The following is a 19,598-nucleotide window of genomic DNA, read 5'->3' on the forward strand; positions in this document are numbered from 1 at the left end:
AGGAGCCTTAGCACTGTGCTGTGATGTCACTCAATACCACTGACATCACTAGGTGTAAACAACATCTCTCCTTTGCTGTGTATGTGACTATGGAGCTGTTTGGTGATGTCGTCTATTATGGCCTTCATAGAAGCAACAGGAGATTGTTGCATCCATCTAGAACCCTCAGAACTACAGTGCTATGATGTCACTCACTTCCACAGGCCTTGCAGACTGTAAACAACAACAACCCAGCTTTGTTGTGTATGTAACCATAGGGATTTGTGATGTCACCTAGAACCTTCACAGCAGCGACAGCTTTATGAGGAGCATCAGCACTGCTCTGCCTGAGCAGAACCATCACCGCCATAGGTTGTCAAATAACCCGGGTTTAACCCACACAGGTAAGTCCAATGGGGTGCAGGCATGTCCTCTATGCTTACAGCTTCCCGTGGGTGTTGGTTTGATACCGTTTGGGGACAGCCAAGGAGGCATCTGCAGGCAACAAAGGTAGGTGTGTGCTTGTGTGTGTGTTTCCTATGCAGATCCTAAGCCCAGTGTCACATGCAAGTAGGAGGAGTAAGAAGGGTTCCTGGCAAATCCGGGTTATGGATTGCATTTAAAAAGGCCCCGTGGGAGTGCAATGGGCCCCTGTCTTGCTGCTTAGCAATAATGGTATGGGTTTAGGTTCTGCTGTGTGTACTGGTGGTTGACTGCCCCCCAGCCCAGAGTGTGCATGGAAAATTGTCTGGCAGCCTTCCTGACAGCAAGCAGTGATAGTGCCCATGAAGGGCACCTTGTTGGGCCCGCCCCTTTCACGGTTATCGCTTCTCGGCCTTTTGGCTAAGATCAAGTGTAGTATCTGTTCTTATCAGTTCAATATCTGATACGTCCCCTATCTGGGGACCATATATTAAATGGATTTTTGAGAACGGGGGCCGATTTCGAAGCTTGCTTCCGTCGCCCTATGCATTGACCCGATATGGCAGTATCTTCGGGTACAGTGCACCACCCCCTTACAGGGTTAAAAAGAAAGATTCCTACTTTCATTGCTACCTGCTTGCTGGCTAGCCAGCTAGCCAGCCCTGTGGGCCTTGCTGCTGCTGCAGCCAAAAAACAAAAGGTGGTGCTGCTGCTGCTTCTGCTGCTTCTGCTTCTGCTTGTGTCTGGCCGCTGTTGGAGCGTCCAGGCACAGGACTTCTGCTGCTGCTGACTAAATGGCCTCCTTAATTGGATCATTTGAGTAGCCAGCACACCTGTGCAGGTAGGGCATGACATGATAGGCAGCTGCCTTGATAGCGGGTGGGTGCTGAATGTTCCTAATTGACAAAATAAGATTAATGCTTATGAAGAAATATAAAATCTCATCCCTTCCCCAATATCGCGCCACACCCCTACCCCTTAATTCCCTGGTTGAACTTGATGGACATATGTCTTTTTTCGACCGTACTTACTATGTAACTATGTAACATAACATGGGGGGGGGGGGGGGTCTCCTGGCTGTTCACACAGGTGTGTCATTGCTGTACATTGACCATGCATTGCTTCTGTGGTATTGCAAAGGCAAAGACAAATTCTTCCAGCCATCCATTGCACTAATGGATTGGTCATCAGCTGGCTGTCTATGTCCCGTATCAATATAAACCAAAGTACAGAGGGTTAGGCTATGCTATTGTGCACCTACCTGATGCATCAGAAGGTGCGAGGCCCTTGCTAAATTCTGTGCACAGACTTTGAGATCTATACTTTAGACTGTATCTAAACCTGCTCCAACATGGACTGACATTCTGGCCTACTTTCAGCCGATGCGACTTGTCTGTCGCTGAACAGTCGCTTTTTATGTATTCAGCACCTATGTATAATGTTGTAAAAATGCTCTAGAAGCTAAAGTCGCAGAAATGTCACACATATTTGGCCTGCAACTTTCTGTGCGACAAATTCAGACAGGAAAAATCAGTATAAATCCATAGAAAATTATCCCCCAGTGTCTCCATCTGCTGGCGGTATTGAATAAGCATTGCTGCACTGATGGGGTATGCATTAGACGAAAAAAAAGAAGAAAAAGAAGAATAATACGCCCAGAAAAGAGGCGAAAAGGAGAAAAACGTAAAAAAACGTGAAAAAAAAGTAAGAGGAAGAGAAGGGAAAAAAAGGTGGAAATGGGTTTAAAAGTGATTTCGGCGGAGAAATATATATATATATATATATATATATATATATATATATATATACGCGCACACACACACATATATATAAACGTATTCTCCGTTGAGATATTGCAGCCGCTGCTGTGTCCAGGCCCAGGAGCCTTAGCACTGTGCTGTGATGTCACTCAATACCACTGACATCACTAGGTGTAAACAACATCTCTCCTTTGCTGTGTATGTGACTATGGAGCTGTTTGGTGATGTCGTCTATATGGCCTTCATAGAAGCAACAGGAGATTGTTGCATCCATCTAGAACCCTCAGAACTACAGTGCTATGATGTCACTCACTTCCACAGGCCTTGCAGAGTGTAAACAACAACAACCCAGCTTTGTTGTGTATGTAACCATAGGGATTTGTGATGTCACCTAGAACCTTCACAGCAGCGACAGCTTTATGAGGAGCATCAGCACTGCTCTGCCTGAGCAGAACCATCACCGCCATAGGTTGTCAAATAACCCGGGTTTAACCCACACAGGTAAGTCCAATGGGGTGCAGGCATGTCCTCTATGCTTACAGCTTCCCGTGGGTGTTGGTTTGATACCGTTTGGGGACAGCCAAGGAGGCATCTGCAGGCAACAAAGGTAGGTGTGTGCTTGTGTGTGTGTTTCCTATGCAGATCCTAAGCCCAGTGTCACATGCAAGTAGGAGGAGTAAGAAGGGTTCCTGGCAAATCCGGGTTATGGATTGCATTTAAAAAGGCCCCGTGGGAGTGCAATGGGCCCCTGTCTTGCTGCTTAGCAATAATGGTATGGGTTTAGGTTCTGCTGTGTGTACTGGTGGTTGACTGCCCCCCAGCCCAGAGTGTGCATGGAAAATTGTCTGGCAGCCTCCCTGACAGCAAGCAGTGATAGTGCCCATGAAGGGCACCTTGTTGGGCCCGCCCCTTTCACGGTTATCGCTTCTCGGCCTTTTGGCTAAGATCAAGTGTAGTATCTGTTCTTATCAGTTTAATATCTGATACGTCCCCTATCTGGGGACCATATATTAAATGGATTTTTGAGAACGGGGGCCGATTTCGAAGCTTGCTTCCGTCGCCCTATGCATTGACCCGATATGGCAGTATCTTCGGGTACAGTGCACCACCCCCTTACAGGGTTAAAAAGAAAGATTCCTACTTTCATTGCTACCTGCTTGCTGGCTAGCCAGCTAGCCAGCCCTGTGGGCCTTGCTGCTGCTGCAGCCAAAAAGCAAAAGGTGGTGCTGCTGCTGCTTCTGCTGCTTCTGCTTCTGCTTGTGTCTGGCTGCTGTTGGAGCGTCCAGGCACAGGACTTCTGCTGCTGCTGACTAAATGGCCTCCTTAATTGGATCATTTGAGTAGCCAGCACACCTGTGCAGGTAGGGCATGACATGATAGGCAGCTGCCTTGATAGCGGGTGGGTGCTGAATGTTCCTAATTGACAAAATAAGATTAATGCTTATGAAGAAATATAAAATCTCATCCCTTCCCCAATATCGCGCCACACCCCTACCCCTTAATTCCCTGGTTGAACTTGATGGACATATGTCTTTTTTCGACCGTACTAACTATATAACTATGTAACATAACATGGGGGGGGGTCTCCTGGCTGTTCACACAGGTGTGTCATTGCTGTACATTGACCATGCATTGCTTCTGTGGTATTGCAAAGGCAAAGACAAATGCTTCCAGCCATCCATTGCACTAATGGATTGGTCATCAGCTGGCTGTCTATGTCCCGCATCAATATAGACCAAAGTACAGAGGGTTAGGCTATGCTATTGTGCACCTACCTGATGCATCAGAAGGTGCGAGGCCCTTGCTAAATTCTGTGCACAGACTTTGAGATCTATACTTTAGACTGTATCTAAACCTGCTCCAACATGGACTGACATTCTGGCCTACTTTCAGCCGATGCGACTTGTCTGTCGCTGAACAGTCGCTTTTTATGTATTCAGCACCTATGTATAATGTTGTAAAAATGCTCTAGAAGCTAAAGTCGCAGAAATGTCACACATATTTGGCCTGCAACTTTCTGTGCGACAAATTCAGACAGGAAAAATCAGTATAAATCCTTAGAAAATTATCCCCCAGTGTCTCCATCTGCTGGCGGTATTGAATAAGCATTGCTGCACTGATGGGGTATGCATTAGACGAAAAAAAAGAAGAAAAAGAAGAATAATACGCCCAGAAAAGAGGCGAAAAGGAGAAAAACGTAAAAAAACGTTAAAAAAAAGTAAGAGGAAGAGAAGGGAAAAAAAGGTGGAAATGGGTTTAAAAGTGATTTCGGCGGAGAAATATATATATATATATATATATATATATATATATATATATATGCGCACACACACACATATATATAAACGTATTCTCCGTTGAGATATTGCAGCCGCTGCTGTGTCCAGGCCCAGGAGCCTTAGCACTGTGCTGTGATGTCACTCAATACCACTGACATCACTAGGTGTAAACAACATCTCTCCTTTGCTGTGTATGTGACTATGGAGCTGTTTGGTGATGTCGTCTATTATGGCCTTCATAGAAGCAACAGGAGATTGTTGCATCCATCTAGAACCCTCAGAACTACAGTGCTATGATGTCACTCACTTCCACAGGCCTTGCAGAGTGTAAACAACAACAACCCAGCTTTGTTGTGTATGTAACCATAGGGATTTGTGATGTCACCTAGAACCTTCACAGCAGCGACAGCTTTATGAGGAGCATCAGCACTGCTCTGCCTGAGCAGAACCATCACCGCCATAGGTTGTCAAATAACCCGGGTTTAACCCACACAGGTAAGTCCAATGGGGTGCAGGCATGTCCTCTATGCTTACAGCTTCCCGTGGGTGTTGGTTTGATACCGTTTGGGGACAGCCAAGGAGGCATCTGCAGGCAACAAAGGTAGGTGTGTGCTTGTGTGTGTGTTTCCTATGCAGATCCTAAGCCCAGTGTCACATGCAAGTAGGAGGAGTAAGAAGGGTTCCTGGCAAATCCGGGTTATGGATTGCATTTAAAAAGGCCCCGTGGGAGTGCAATGGGCCCCTGTCTTGCTGCTTAGCAATAATGGTATGGGTTTAGGTTCTGCTGTGTGTACTGGTGGTTGACTGCCCCCCAGCCCAGAGTGTGCATGGAAAATTGTCTGGCAGCCTTCCTGACAGCAAGCAGTGATAGTGCCCATGAAGGGCACCTTGTTGGGCCCGCCCCTTTCACGGTTATCGCTTCTCGGCCTTTTGGCTAAGATCAAGTGTAGTATCTGTTCTTATCAGTTCAATATCTGATACGTCCCCTATCTGGGGACCATATATTAAATGGATTTTTGAGAACGGGGGCCGATTTCGAAGCTTGCTTCCGTCGCCCTATGCATTGACCCGATATGGCAGTATCTTCGGGTACAGTGCACCACCCCCTTACAGGGTTAAAAAGAAAGATTCCTACTTTCATTGCTACCTGCTTGCTGGCTAGACAGCTAGCCAGCCCTGTGGGCCTTGCTGCTGCTGCAGCCAAAAAACAAAAGGTGGTGCTGCTGCTGCTTCTGCTGCTTCTGCTTCTGCTTGTGTCTGGCCGCTGTTGGAGCGTCCAGGCACAGGACTTCTGCTGCTGCTGACTAAATGGCCTCCTTAATTGGATCATTTGAGTAGCCAGCACACCTGTGCAGGTAGGGCATGACATGATAGGCAGCTGCCTTGATAGCGGGTGGGTGCTGAATGTTCCTAATTGACAAAATAAGATTAATGCTTATGAAGAAATATAAAATCTCATCCCTTCCCCAATATCGCGCCACACCCCTACCCCTTAATTCCCTGGTTGAACTTGATGGACATATGTCTTTTTTCGACCGTACTAACTATGTAACTATGTAACATAACATGGGGGGGGGGGGGGTCTCCTGGCTGTTCACACAGGTGTGTCATTGCTGTACATTGACCATGCATTGCTTCTGTGGTATTGCAAAGGCAAAGACAAATTCTTCCAGCCATCCATTGCACTAATGGATTGGTCATCAGCTGGCTGTCTATGTCCCGTATCAATATAAACCAAAGTACAGAGGGTTAGGCTATGCTATTGTGCACCTACCTGATGCATCAGAAGGTGCGAGGCCCTTGCTAAATTCTGTGCACAGACTTTGAGATCTATACTTTAGACTGTATCTAAACCTGCTCCAACATGGACTGACATTCTGGCCTACTTTCAGCCGATGCGACTTGTCTGTCGCTGAACAGTCGCTTTTTATGTATTCAGCACCTATGTATAATGTTGTAAAAATGCTCTAGAAGCTAAAGTCGCAGAAATGTCACACATATTTGGCCTGCAACTTTCTGTGCGACAAATTCAGACAGGAAAAATCAGTATAAATCCATAGAAAATTATCCCCCAGTGTCTCCATCTGCTGGCGGTATTGAATAAGCATTGCTGCACTGATGGGGTATGCATTAGACGAAAAAAAAGAAGAAAAAGAAGAATAATACGCCCAGAAAAGAGGCGAAAAGGAGAAAAACGTAAAAAAACGTGAAAAAAAAGTAAGAGGAAGAGAAGGGAAAAAAAGGTGGAAATGGGTTTAAAAGTGATTTCGGCGGAGAAATATATATATATATATATATATATATATATATATATATATATACGCGCACACACACACATATATATAAACGTATTCTCCGTTGAGATATTGCAGCCGCTGCTGTGTCCAGGCCCAGGAGCCTTAGCACTGTGCTGTGATGTCACTCAATACCACTGACATCACTAGGTGTAAACAACATCTCTCCTTTGCTGTGTATGTGACTATGGAGCTGTTTGGTGATGTCGTCTATTATGGCCTTCATAGAAGCAACAGGAGATTGTTGCATCCATCTAGAACCCTCAGAACTACAGTGCTATGATGTCACTCACTTCCACAGGCCTTGCAGAGTGTAAACAACAACAACCCAGCTTTGTTGTGTATGTAACCATAGGGATTTGTGATGTCACCTAGAACCTTCACAGCAGCGACAGCTTTATGAGGAGCATCAGCACTGCTCTGCCTGAGCAGAACCATCACCGCCATAGGTTGTCAAATAACCCGGGTTTAACCCACACAGGTAAGTCCAATGGGGTGCAGGCATGTCCTCTATGCTTACAGCTTCCCGTGGGTGTTGGTTTGATACCGTTTGGGGACAGCCAAGGAGGCATCTGCAGGCAACAAAGGTAGGTGTGTGCTTGTGTGTGTGTTTCCTATGCAGATCCTAAGCCCAGTGTCACATGCAAGTAGGAGGAGTAAGAAGGGTTCCTGGCAAATCCGGGTTATGGATTGCATTTAAAAAGGCCCCGTGGGAGTGCAATGGGCCCCTGTCTTGCTGCTTAGCAATAATGGTATGGGTTTAGGTTCTGCTGTGTGTACTGGTGGTTGACTGCCCCCCAGCCCAGAGTGTGCATGGAAAATTGTCTGGCAGCCTCCCTGACAGCAAGCAGTGATAGTGCCCATGAAGGGCACCTTGTTGGGCCCGCCCCTTTCACGGTTATCGCTTCTCGGCCTTTTGGCTAAGATCAAGTGTAGTATCTGTTCTTATCAGTTTAATATCTGATACGTCCCCTATCTGGGGACCATATATTAAATGGATTTTTGAGAACGGGGGCCGATTTCGAAGCTTGCTTCCGTCGCCCTATGCATTGACCCGATATGGCAGTATCTTCGGGTACAGTGCACCACCCCCTTACAGGGTTAAAAAGAAAGATTCCTACTTTCATTGCTACCTGCTTGCTGGCTAGCCAGCTAGCCAGCCCTGTGGGCCTTGCTGCTGCTGCAGCCAAAAAACAAAAGGTGGTGCTGCTGCTGCTTCTGCTTCTGCTTGTGTCTGGCCGCTGTTGGAGCGTCCAGGCACAGGACTTCTGCTGCTGCTGACTAAATGGCCTCCTTAATTGGATCATTTGAGTAGCCAGCACACCTGTGCAGGTAGGGCATGACATGATAGGCAGCTGCCTTGATAGCGGGTGGGTGCTGAATGTTCCTAATTGACAAAATAAGATTAATGCTTATGAAGAAATATAAAATCTCATCCCTTCCCCAATATCGCGCCACACCCCTACCCCTTAATTCCCTGGTTGAACTTGATGGACATATGTCTTTTTTCGACCGTACTAACTATGTAACTATGTAACATAACATGGGGGGGGGGGGTCTCCTGGCTGTTCACACAGGTGTGTCATTGCTGTACATTGACCATGCATTGCTTCTGTGGTATTGCAAAGGCAAAGACAAATGCTTCCAGCCATCCATTGCACTAATGGATTGGTCATCAGCTGGCTGTCTATGTCCCGCATCAATATAGACCAAAGTACAGAGGGTTAGGCTATGCTATTGTGCACCTACCTGATGCATCAGAAGGTGCGAGGCCCTTGCTAAATTCTGTGCACAGACTTTGAGATCTATACTTTAGACTGTATCTAAACCTGCTCCAACATGGACTGACATTCTGGCCTACTTTCAGCCGATGCGACTTGTCTGTCGCTGAACAGTCGCTTTTTATGTATTCAGCACCTATGTATAATGTTGTAAAAATGCTCTAGAAGCTAAAGTCGCAGAAATGTCACACATATTTGGCCTGCAACTTTCTGTGCGACAAATTCAGACAGGAAAAATCAGTATAAATCCTTAGAAAATTATCCCCCAGTGTCTCCATCTGCTGGCGGTATTGAATAAGCATTGCTGCACTGATGGGGTATGCATTAGACGAAAAAAAAGAAGAAAAAGAAGAATAATACGCCCAGAAAAGAGGCGAAAAGGAGAAAAACGTAAAAAAACGTGAAAAAAAAGTAAGAGGAAGAGAAGGGAAAAAAAGGTGGAAATGGGTTTAAAAGTGATTTCGGCGGAGAAATATATATATATATATATATATATATATATATATATACGCGCACACACACACATATATATAAACGTATTCTCCGTTGAGATATTGCAGCCGCTGCTGTATCCAGGCCCAGGAGCCTTAGCACTGTGCTGTGATGTCACTCAATACCACTGACATCACTAGGTGTAAACAACATCTCTCCTTTGCTGTGTATGTGACTATGGAGCTGTTTGGTGATGTCGTCTATTATGGCCTTCATAGAAGCAACAGGAGATTGTTGCATCCATCTAGAACCCTCAGAACTACAGTGCTATGATGTCACTCACTTCCACAGGCCTTGCAGAGTGTAAACAACAACAACCCAGCTTTGTTGTGTATGTAACCATAGGGATTTGTGATGTCACCTAGAACCTTCACAGCAGCGACAGCTTTATGAGGAGCATCAGCACTGCTCTGCCTGAGCAGAACCATCACCGCCATAGGTTGTCAAATAACCCGGGTTTAACCCACACAGGTAAGTCCAATGGGGTGCAGGCATGTCCTCTATGCTTACAGCTTCCCGTGGGTGTTGGTTTGATACCGTTTGGGGACAGCCAAGGAGGCATCTGCAGGCAACAAAGGTAGGTGTGTGCTTGTGTGTGTGTTTCCTATGCAGATCCTAAGCCCAGTGTCACATGCAAGTAGGAGGAGTAAGAAGGGTTCCTGGCAAATCCGGGTTATGGATTGCATTTAAAAAGGCCCCGTGGGAGTGCAATGGGCCCCTGTCTTGCTGCTTAGCAATAATGGTATGGGTTTAGGTTCTGCTGTGTGTACTGGTGGTTGACTGCCCCCCAGCCCAGAGTGTGCATGGAAAATTGTCTGGCAGCCTCCCTGACAGCAAGCAGTGATAGTGCCCATGAAGGGCACCTTGTTGGGCCCGCCCCTTTCACGGTTATCGCTTCTCGGCCTTTTGGCTAAGATCAAGTGTAGTATCTGTTCTTATCAGTTTAATATCTGATACGTCCCCTATCTGGGGACCATATATTAAATGGATTTTTGAGAACGGGGGCCGATTTCGAAGCTTGCTTCCATCGCCCTATGCATTGACCCGATATGGCAGTATCTTCGGGTACAGTGCACCACCCCCTTACAGGGTTAAAAAGAAAGATTCCTACTTTCATTGCTACCTGCTTGCTGGCTAGCCAGCTAGCCAGCCCTGTGGGCCTTGCTGCTGCTGCAGCCAAAAAACAAAAGGTGGTGCTGCTGCTGCTTCTGCTGCTTCTGCTTCTGCTTGTGTCTGGCCGCTGTTGGAGCGTCCAGGCACAGGACTTCTGCTGCTGCTGACTAAATGGCCTCCTTAATTGGATCATTTGAGTAGCCAGCACACCTGTGCAGGTAGGGCATGACATGATAGGCAGCTGCCTTGATAGCGGGTGGGTGCTGAATGTTCCTAATTGACAAAATAAGATTAATGCTTATGAAGAAATATAAAATCTCATCCCTTCCCCAATATCGCGCCACACCCCTACCCCTTAATTCCCTGCTTGAACTTGATGGACATATGTCTTTTTTCGACCGTACTAACTATGTAACTATGTAACATAACATGGGGGGGGGGGGGGGTCTCCTGGCTGTTCACACAGGTGTGTCATTGCTGTACATTGACCATGCATTGCTTCTGTGGTATTGCAAAGGCAAAGACAAATGCTTCCAGCCATCCATTGCACTAATGGATTGGTCATCAGCTGGCTGTCTATGTCCCGCATCAATATAGACCAAAGTACAGAGGGTTAGGCTATGCTATTGTGCACCTACCTGATGCATCAGAAGGTGCGAGGCCCTTGCTAAATTCTGTGCACAGACTTTGAGATCTATACTTTAGACTGTATCTAAACCTGCTCCAACATGGACTGACATTCTGGCCTACTTTCAGCCGATGCGACTTGTCTGTCGCTGAACAGTCGCTTTTTATGTATTCAGCACCTATGTATAATGTTGTAAAAATGCTCTAGAAGCTAAAGTCGCAGAAATGTCACACATATTTGGCCTGCAACTTTCTGTGCGACAAATTCAGACAGGAAAAATCAGTATAAATCCTTAGAAAATTATCCCCCAGTGTCTCCATCTGCTGGCGGTATTGAATAAGCATTGCTGCACTGATGGGGTATGCATTAGACGAAAAAAAAGAAGAAAAAGAAGAATAATACGCCCAGAAAAGAGGCGAAAAGGAGAAAAACGTAAAAAAACGTGAAAAAAAAGTAAGAGGAAGAGAAGGGAAAAAAAGGTGGAAATGGGTTTAAAAGTGATTTCGGCGGAGAAATATATATATATATATATATATATATATATATATATATATATATATACGCGCACACACACACATATATATAAACGTATTCTCCGTTGAGATATTGCAGCCGCTGCTGTGTCCAGGCCCAGGAGCCTTAGCACTGTGCTGTGATGTCACTCAATACCACTGACATCACTAGGTGTAAACAACATCTCTCCTTTGCTGTGTATGTGACTATGGAGCTGTTTGGTGATGTCGTCTATTATGGCCTTCATAGAAGCAACAGGAGATTGTTGCATCCATCTAGAACCCTCAGAACTACAGTGCTATGATGTCACTCACTTCCACAGGCCTTGCAGAGTGTAAACAACAACAACCCAGCTTTGTTGTGTATGTAACCATAGGGATTTGTGATGTCACCTAGAACCTTCACAGCAGCGACAGCTTTATGAGGAGCATCAGCACTGCTCTGCCTGAGCAGAACCATCACCGCCATAGGTTGTCAAATAACCCGGGTTTAACCCACACAGGTAAGTCCAATGGGGTGCAGGCATGTCCTCTATGCTTACAGCTTCCCGTGGGTGTTGGTTTGATACCGTTTGGGGACAGCCAAGGAGGCATCTGCAGGCAACAAAGGTAGGTGTGTGCTTGTGTGTGTGTTTCCTATGCAGATCCTAAGCCCAGTGTCACATGCAAGTAGGAGGAGTAAGAAGGGTTCCTGGCAAATCCGGGTTATGGATTGCATTTAAAAAGGCCCCGTGGGAGTGCAATGGGCCCCTGTCTTGCTGCTTAGCAATAATGGTATGGGTTTAGGTTCTGCTGTGTGTACTGGTGGTTGACTGCCCCCCAGCCCAGAGTGTGCATGGAAAATTGTCTGGCAGCCTCCCTGACAGCAAGCAGTGATAGTGCCCATGAAGGGCACCTTGTTGGGCCCGCCCCTTTCACGGTTATCGCTTCTCGGCCTTTTGGCTAAGATCAAGTGTAGTATCTGTTCTTATCAGTTTAATATCTGATACGTCCCCTATCTGGGGACCATATATTAAATGGATTTTTGAGAACGGGGGCCGATTTCGAAGCTTGCTTCCGTCGCCCTATGCATTGACCCGATATGGCAGTATCTTCGGGTACAGTGCACCACCCCCTTACAGGGTTAAAAAGAAAGATTCCTACTTTCATTGCTACCTGCTTGCTGGCTAGCCAGCTAGCCAGCCCTGTGGGCCTTGCTGCTGCTGCAGCCAAAAAACAAAAGGTGGTGCTGCTGCTGCTTCTGCTGCTTCTGCTTCTGCTTGTGTCTGGCCGCTGTTGGAGCGTCCAGGCACAGGACTTCTGCTGCTGCTGACTAAATGGCCTCCTTAATTGGATCATTTGAGTAGCCAGCACACCTGTGCAGGTAGGGCATGACATGATAGGCAGCTGCCTTGATAGCGGGTGGGTGCTGAATGTTCCTAATTGACAAAATAAGATTAATGCTTATGAAGAAATATAAAATCTCATCCCTTCCCCAATATCGCGCCACACCCCTACCCCTTAATTCCCTGGTTGAACTTGATGGACATATGTCTTTTTTCGACCGTACTAACTATGTAACTATGTAACATAACATGGGGGGGGGGGGGGTCTCCTGGCTGTTCACACAGGTGTGTCATTGCTGTACATTGACCATGCATTGCTTCTGTGGTATTGCAAAGGCAAAGACAAATGCTTCCAGCCATCCATTGCACTAATGGATTGGTCATCAGCTGGCTGTCTATGTCCCGCATCAATATAGACCAAAGTACAGAGGGTTAGGCTATGCTATTGTGCACCTACCTGATGCATCAGAAGGTGCGAGGCCCTTGCTAAATTCTGTGCACAGACTTTGAGATCTATACTTTAGACTGTATCTAAACCTGCTCCAACATGGACTGACATTCTGGCCTACTTTCAGCCGATGCGACTTGTCTGTCGCTGAACAGTCGCTTTTTATGTATTCAGCACCTATGTATAATGTTGTAAAAATGCTCTAGAAGCTAAAGTCGCAGAAATGTCACACATATTTGGCCTGCAACTTTCTGTGCGACAAATTCAGACAGGAAAAATCAGTATAAATCCTTAGAAAATTATCCCCCAGTGTCTCCATCTGCTGGCGGTATTGAATAAGCATTGCTGCACTGATGGGGTATGCATTAGACGAAAAAAAAGAAGAAAAAGAAGAATAATACGCCCAGAAAAGAGGCGAAAAGGAGAAAAACGTAAAAAAACGTGAAAAAAAAGTAAGAGGAAGAGAAGGGAAAAAAAGGTGGAAATGGGTTTAAAAGTGATTTCGGCGGAGAAATATATATATATATATATATATATATATATATATATATATACGCGCACACACACACATATATATAAACGTATTCTCCGTTGAGATATTGCAGCCGCTGCTGTGTCCAGGCCCAGGAGCCTTAGCACTGTGCTGTGATGTCACTCAATACCACTGACATCACTAGGTGTAAACAACATCTCTCCTTTGCTGTGTATGTGACTATGGAGCTGTTTGGTGATGTCGTCTATTATGGCCTTCATAGAAGCAACAGGAGATTGTTGCATCCATCTAGAACCCTCAGAACTACAGTGCTATGATGTCACTCACTTCCACAGGCCTTGCAGAGTGTAAACAACAACAACCCAGCTTTGTTGTGTATGTAACCATAGGGATTTGTGATGTCACCTAGAACCTTCACAGCAGCGACAGCTTTATGAGGAGCATCAGCACTGCTCTGCCTGAGCAGAACCATCACCGCCATAGGTTGTCAAATAACCCGGGTTTAACCCACACAGGTAAGTCCAATGGGGTGCAGGCATGTCCTCTATGCTTACAGCTTCCCGTGGGTGTTGGTTTGATACCGTTTGGGGACAGCCAAGGAGGCATCTGCAGGCAACAAAGGTAGGTGTGTGCTTGTGTGTGTGTTTCCTATGCAGATCCTAAGCCCAGTGTCACATGCAAGTAGGAGGAGTAAGAAGGGTTCCTGGCAAATCCGGGTTATGGATTGCATTTAAAAAGGCCCCGTGGGAGTGCAATGGGCCCCTGTCTTGCTGCTTAGCAATAATGGTATGGGTTTAGGTTCTGCTGTGTGTACTGGTGGTTGACTGCCCCCCAGCCCAGAGTGTGCATGGAAAATTGTCTGGCAGCCTCCCTGACAGCAAGCAGTGATAGTGCCCATGAAGGGCACCTTGTTGGGCCCGCCCCTTTCACGGTTATCGCTTCTCGGCCTTTTGGCTAAGATCAAGTGTAGTATCTGTTCTTATCAGTTTAATATCTGATACGTCCCCTATCTGGGGACCATATATTAAATGGATTTTTGAGAACGGGGGCCGATTTCGAAGCTTGCTTCCGTCGCCCTATGCATTGACCCGATATGGCAGAATCTTCGGGTACAGTGCACCACCCCCTTACAGGGTTAAAAAGAAAGATTCCTACTTTCATTGCTACCTGCTTGCTGGCTAGCCAGCTAGCCAGCCCTGTGGGCCTTGCTGCTGCTGCAGCCAAAAAACAAAAGGTGGTGCTGCTGCTGCTTCTGCTGCTTCTGCTGCTTCTGCTTCTGCTTGTGTCTGGCCGCTGTTGGAGCGTCCAGGCACAGGACTTCTGCTGCTGCTGACTAAATGGCCTCCTTAATTGGATCATTTGAGTAGCCAGCACACCTGTGCAGGTAGGGCATGACATAATAGGCAGCTGCCTTGATAGCGGGTGGGTGCTGAATGTTCCTAATTGACAAAATAAGATTAATGCTTATGAAGAAATATAAAATCTCATCCCTTCCCCAATATCGCGCCACACCCCTACCCCTTAATTCCCTGGTTGAACTTGATGGACATATGTCTTTTTTCGACCGTACTAACTATGTAACTATGTAACATAACATGGGGGGGGGGGGGGGGTCTCCTGGCTGTTCACACAGGTGTGTCATTGCTGTACATTGACCATGCATTGCTTCTGTGGTATTGCAAAGGCAAAGACAAATGCTTCCAGCCATCCATTGCACTAATGGATTGGTCATCAGCTGGCTGTCTATGTCCCGCATCAATATAGACCAAAGTACAGAGGGTTAGGCTATGCTATTGTGCACCTACCTGATGCATCAGAAGGTGCGAGGCCCTTGCTAAATTCTGTGCACAGACTTTGAGATCTATACTTTAGACTGTATCTAAACCTGCTCCAACATGGACTGACATTCTGGCCTACTTTCAGCCGATGCGACTTGTCTGTCGCTGAACAGTCGCTTTTTATGTATTCAGCACCTATGTATAATGTTGTAAAAATGCTCTAGAAGCTAAAGTCGCAGAAATGTCACACATATTTGGCCTGCAACTTTCTGTGCGACAAATTCAGACAGGAAAAATCAGTATAAATCCTTAGAAAATTATCCCCCAGTGTCTCCATCTGCTGGCGGTATTGAATAAGCATTGCTGCACTGATGGGGTATGCATTAGACGAAAAAAAGAAGAAAAAGAAGAATAATACGCCCAGAAAAGAGGCGAAAAGGAGAAAAACGTAAAAAAACGTGAAAAAAAAGTAAGAGGAAGAGAAGGGAAAAAAAGGTGGAAATGGGTTTAAAAGTGATTTCGGCGGAGAAATATATATATATATATATATATATATATATATATATATATATACGCGCACACACACACATATATATAAACGTATTCTCCGTTGAGATATTGCAGCCGCTGCTGTGTCCAGGCCCAGGAGCCTTAGCACTGTGCTGTGATGTCACACAATACCACTGACATCACTAGGTGTAAACAACATCTCTCCTTTGCTGTGTATGTGACTATGGAGCTGTTTGGTGATGTCGTCTATTATGGCCTTCATAGAAGCAACAGGAGATTGTTGCATCCATCTAGAACCCTCAGAACTACAGTGCTATGATGTCACTCACTTCCACAGGCCTTGCAGAGTGTAAACAACAACAACCCAGCTTTGTTGTGTATGTAACCATAGGGATTTGTGATGTCACCTAGAACCTTCACAGCAGCGACAGCTTTATGAGGAGCATCAGCACTGCTCTGCCTGAGCAGAACCATCACCGCCATAGGTTGTCAAATAACCCGGGTTTAACCCACACAGGTAAGTCCAATGGGGTGCAGGCATGTCCTCTATGCTTACAGCTTCCCGTGGGTGTTGGTTTGATACCGTTTGGGGACAGCCAAGGAGGCATCTGCAGGCAACAAAGGTAGGTGTGTGCTTGTGTGTGTGTTTCCTATGCAGATCCTAAGCCCAGTGTCACATGCAAGTAGGAGGAGTAAGAAGGGTTCCTGGCAAATCCGGGTTATGGATTGCATTTAAAAAGGCCCCGTGGGAGTGCAATGGGCCCCTGTCTTGCTGCTTAGCAATAATGGTATGGGTTTAGGTTCTGCTGTGTGTACTGGTGGTTGACTGCCCCCCAGCCCAGAGTGTGCATGGAAAATTGTCTGGCAGCCTCCCTGACAGCAAGCAGTGATAGTGCCCATGAAGGGCACCTTGTTGGGCCCGCCCCTTTCACGGTTATCGCTTCTCGGCCTTTTGGCTAAGATCAAGTGTAGTATCTGTTCTTATCAGTTTAATATCTGATACGTCCCCTATCTGGGGACCATATATTAAATGGATTTTTGAGAACGGGGGCCGATTTCGAAGCTTGCTTCCGTCGCCCTATGCATTGACCCGATATGGCAGTATCTTCGGGTACAGTGCACCACCCCCTTACAGGGTTAAAAAGAAAGATTCCTACTTTCATTGCTACCTGCTTGCTGGCTAGCCAGCTAGCCAGCCCTGTGGGCCTTGCTGCTGCTGCAGCCAAAAAACAAAAGGTGGTGCTGCTGCTGCTTCTGCTGCTTCTGCTTCTGCTTGTGTCTGGCCGCTGTTGGAGCGTCCAGGCACAGGACTTCTGCTGCTGCTGACTAAATGGCCTCCTTAATTGGATCATTTGAGTAGCCAGCACACCTGTGCAGGTAGGGCATGACATGATAGGCAGCTGCCTTGATAGCGGGTGGGTGCTGAATGTTCCTAATTGACAAAATAAGATTAATGCTTATGAAGAAATATAAAATCTCATCCCTTCCCCAATATCGCGCCACACCCCTACCCCTTAATTCCCTGGTTGAACTTGATGGACATATGTCTTTTTTCGACCGTACTAACTATGTAACTATGTAACATAACATGGGGGGGGGGGGGGGTCTCCTGGCTGTTCACACAGGTGTGTCATTGCTGTACATTGACCATGCATTGCTTCTGTGGTATTGCAAAGGCAAAGACAAATTCTTCCAGCCATCCATTGCACTAATGGATTGGTCATCAGCTGGCTGTCTATGTCCCGTATCAATATAAACCAAAGTACAGAGGGTTAGGCTATGCTATTGTGCACCTACCTGATGCATCAGAAGGTGCGAGGCCCTTGCTAAATTCTGTGCACAGACTTTGAGATCTATACTTTAGACTGTATCTAAACCTGCTCCAACATGGACTGACATTCTGGCCTACTTTCAGCCGATGCGACTTGTCTGTCGCTGAACAGTCGCTTTTTATGTATTCAGCACCTATGTATAATGTTGTAAAAATGCTCTAGAAGCTAAAGTCGCAGAAATGTCACACATATTTGGCCTGCAACTTTCTGTGCGACAAATTCAGACAGGAAAAATCAGTATAAATCCATAGAAAATTATCCCCCAGTGTCTCCATCTGCTGGCGGTATTGAATAAGCATTGCTGCACTGATGGGGTATGCATTAGACGAAAAAAAAGAAGAAAAAGAAGAATAATACGCCCAGAAAAGAGGCGAAAAGGAGAAAAACGTAAAAAAACGTGAAAAAAAAGTAAGAGGAAGAGAAGGGAAAAAAAGGTGGAAATGGGTTTAAAAGTGATTTCGGCGGAGAAATATATATATATATATATATATATATATATATATATATATATATACGCGCACACACACACATATATATAAACGTATTCTCCGTTGAGATATTGCAGCCGCTGCTGTGTCCAGGCCCAGGAGCCTTAGCACTGTGCTGTGATGTCACTCAATACCACTGACATCACTAGGTGTAAACAACATCTCTCCTTTGCTGTGTATGTGACTATGGAGCTGTTTGGTGATGTCGTCTATTATGGCCTTCATAGAAGCAACAGGAGATTGTTGCATCCATCTAGAACCCTCAGAACTACAGTGCTATGATGTCACTCACTTCCACAGGCCTTGCAGAGTGTAAACAACAACAACCCAGCTTTGTTGTGTATGTAACCATAGGGATTTGTGATGTCACCTAGAACCTTCACAGCAGCGACAGCTTTATGAGGAGCATCAGCACTGCTCTGCCTGAGCAGAACCATCACCGCCATAGGTTGTCAAATAACCCGGGTTTAACCCACACAGGTAAGTCCAATGGGGTGCAGGCATGTCCTCTATGCTTACAGCTTCCCGTGGGTGTTGGTTTGATACCGTTTGGGGACAGCCAAGGAGGCATCTGCAGGCAACAAAGGTAGGTGTGTGCTTGTGTGTGTGTTTCCTATGCAGATCCTAAGCCCAGTGTCACATGCAAGTAGGAGGAGTAAGAAGGGTTCCTGGCAAATCCGGGTTATGGATTGCATTTAAAAAGGCCCCGTGGGAGTGCAATGGGCCCCTGTCTTGCTGCTTAGCAATAATGGTATGGGTTTAGGTTCTGCTGTGTGTACTGGTGGTTGACTGCCCCCCAGCCCAGAGTGTGCATGGAAAATTGTCTGGCAGCCTCCCTGACAGCAAGCAGTGATAGTGCCCATGAAGGGCACCTTGTTGGGCCCGCCCCTTTCACGGTTATCGCTTCTCGGCCTTTTGGCTAAGATCAAGTGTAGTATCTGTTCTTATCAGTTTAATATCTGATACGTCCCCTATCTGGGGACCATATATTAAATGGATTTTTGAGAACGGGGGCCGATTTCGAAGCTTGCTTCCGTCGCCCTATGCATTGACCCGATATGGCAGTATCTTCGGGTACAGTGCACCACCCCCTTACAGGGTTAAAAAGAAAGATTCCTACTTTCATTGCTACCTGCTTGCTGGCTAGCCAGCTAGCCAGCCCTGTGGGCCTTGCTGCTGCTGCAGCCAAAAAACAAAAGGTGGTGCTGCTGCTGCTTCTGCTTCTGCTTGTGTCTGGCCGCTGTTGGAGCGTCCAGGCACAGGACTTCTGCTGCTGCTGACTAAATGGCCTCCTTAATTGGATCATTTGAGTAGCCAGCACACCTGTGCAGGTAGGGCATGACATGATAGGCAGCTGCCTTGATAGCGGGTGGGTGCTGAATGTTCCTAATTGACAAAATAAGATTAATGCTTATGAAGAAATATAAAATCTCATCCCTTCCCCAATATCGCGCCACACCCCT

At 46.3% G+C, this 19,598-nt stretch overlaps 9 non-coding genes across 9 annotated transcripts; all 9 read left to right on the forward strand.

Moving 5' to 3' along the window:
* The first annotated feature begins 802 nt into the window (after positions 1–802).
* LOC130312160 (U2 spliceosomal RNA) lies at positions 803–993 on the forward strand. The gene has a single exon (XR_008860346.1). It is a non-coding gene; the product is annotated as a U2 spliceosomal RNA (small nuclear RNA).
* A 2,089-nt stretch (positions 994–3,082) lies between these two features.
* On the forward strand, positions 3,083–3,273 carry LOC130312144 (U2 spliceosomal RNA). The gene has a single exon (XR_008860330.1). It is a non-coding gene; the product is annotated as a U2 spliceosomal RNA (small nuclear RNA).
* Positions 3,274–5,355: 2,082 nt separating this feature from the next.
* LOC130312161 (U2 spliceosomal RNA) lies at positions 5,356–5,546 on the forward strand. The gene has a single exon (XR_008860347.1). It is a non-coding gene; the product is annotated as a U2 spliceosomal RNA (small nuclear RNA).
* A 2,089-nt stretch (positions 5,547–7,635) lies between these two features.
* On the forward strand, positions 7,636–7,826 carry LOC130312145 (U2 spliceosomal RNA). The gene has a single exon (XR_008860331.1). It is a non-coding gene; the product is annotated as a U2 spliceosomal RNA (small nuclear RNA).
* Positions 7,827–9,898: 2,072 nt separating this feature from the next.
* LOC130312143 (U2 spliceosomal RNA) lies at positions 9,899–10,089 on the forward strand. Its single transcript, XR_008860328.1, has one exon. It is a non-coding gene; the product is annotated as a U2 spliceosomal RNA (small nuclear RNA).
* A 2,094-nt stretch (positions 10,090–12,183) lies between these two features.
* LOC130312146 (U2 spliceosomal RNA) lies at positions 12,184–12,374 on the forward strand. The gene has a single exon (XR_008860332.1). It is a non-coding gene; the product is annotated as a U2 spliceosomal RNA (small nuclear RNA).
* Positions 12,375–14,461: 2,087 nt separating this feature from the next.
* Positions 14,462–14,652, forward strand: LOC130312158 (U2 spliceosomal RNA). Its single transcript, XR_008860344.1, has one exon. It is a non-coding gene; the product is annotated as a U2 spliceosomal RNA (small nuclear RNA).
* A 2,099-nt stretch (positions 14,653–16,751) lies between these two features.
* On the forward strand, positions 16,752–16,942 carry LOC130312147 (U2 spliceosomal RNA). Its single transcript, XR_008860333.1, has one exon. It is a non-coding gene; the product is annotated as a U2 spliceosomal RNA (small nuclear RNA).
* Positions 16,943–19,034: 2,092 nt separating this feature from the next.
* On the forward strand, positions 19,035–19,225 carry LOC130312148 (U2 spliceosomal RNA). The gene has a single exon (XR_008860334.1). It is a non-coding gene; the product is annotated as a U2 spliceosomal RNA (small nuclear RNA).
* The last annotated feature ends 373 nt before the right edge of the window (positions 19,226–19,598 follow it).

The sequence above is a fragment of the Hyla sarda genome, unplaced genomic scaffold (genome assembly GCF_029499605.1).
Source record: "Hyla sarda isolate aHylSar1 unplaced genomic scaffold, aHylSar1.hap1 scaffold_1705, whole genome shotgun sequence".
In the NCBI taxonomy this organism is placed as follows: Eukaryota; Metazoa; Chordata; class Amphibia; order Anura; family Hylidae; genus Hyla; species Hyla sarda.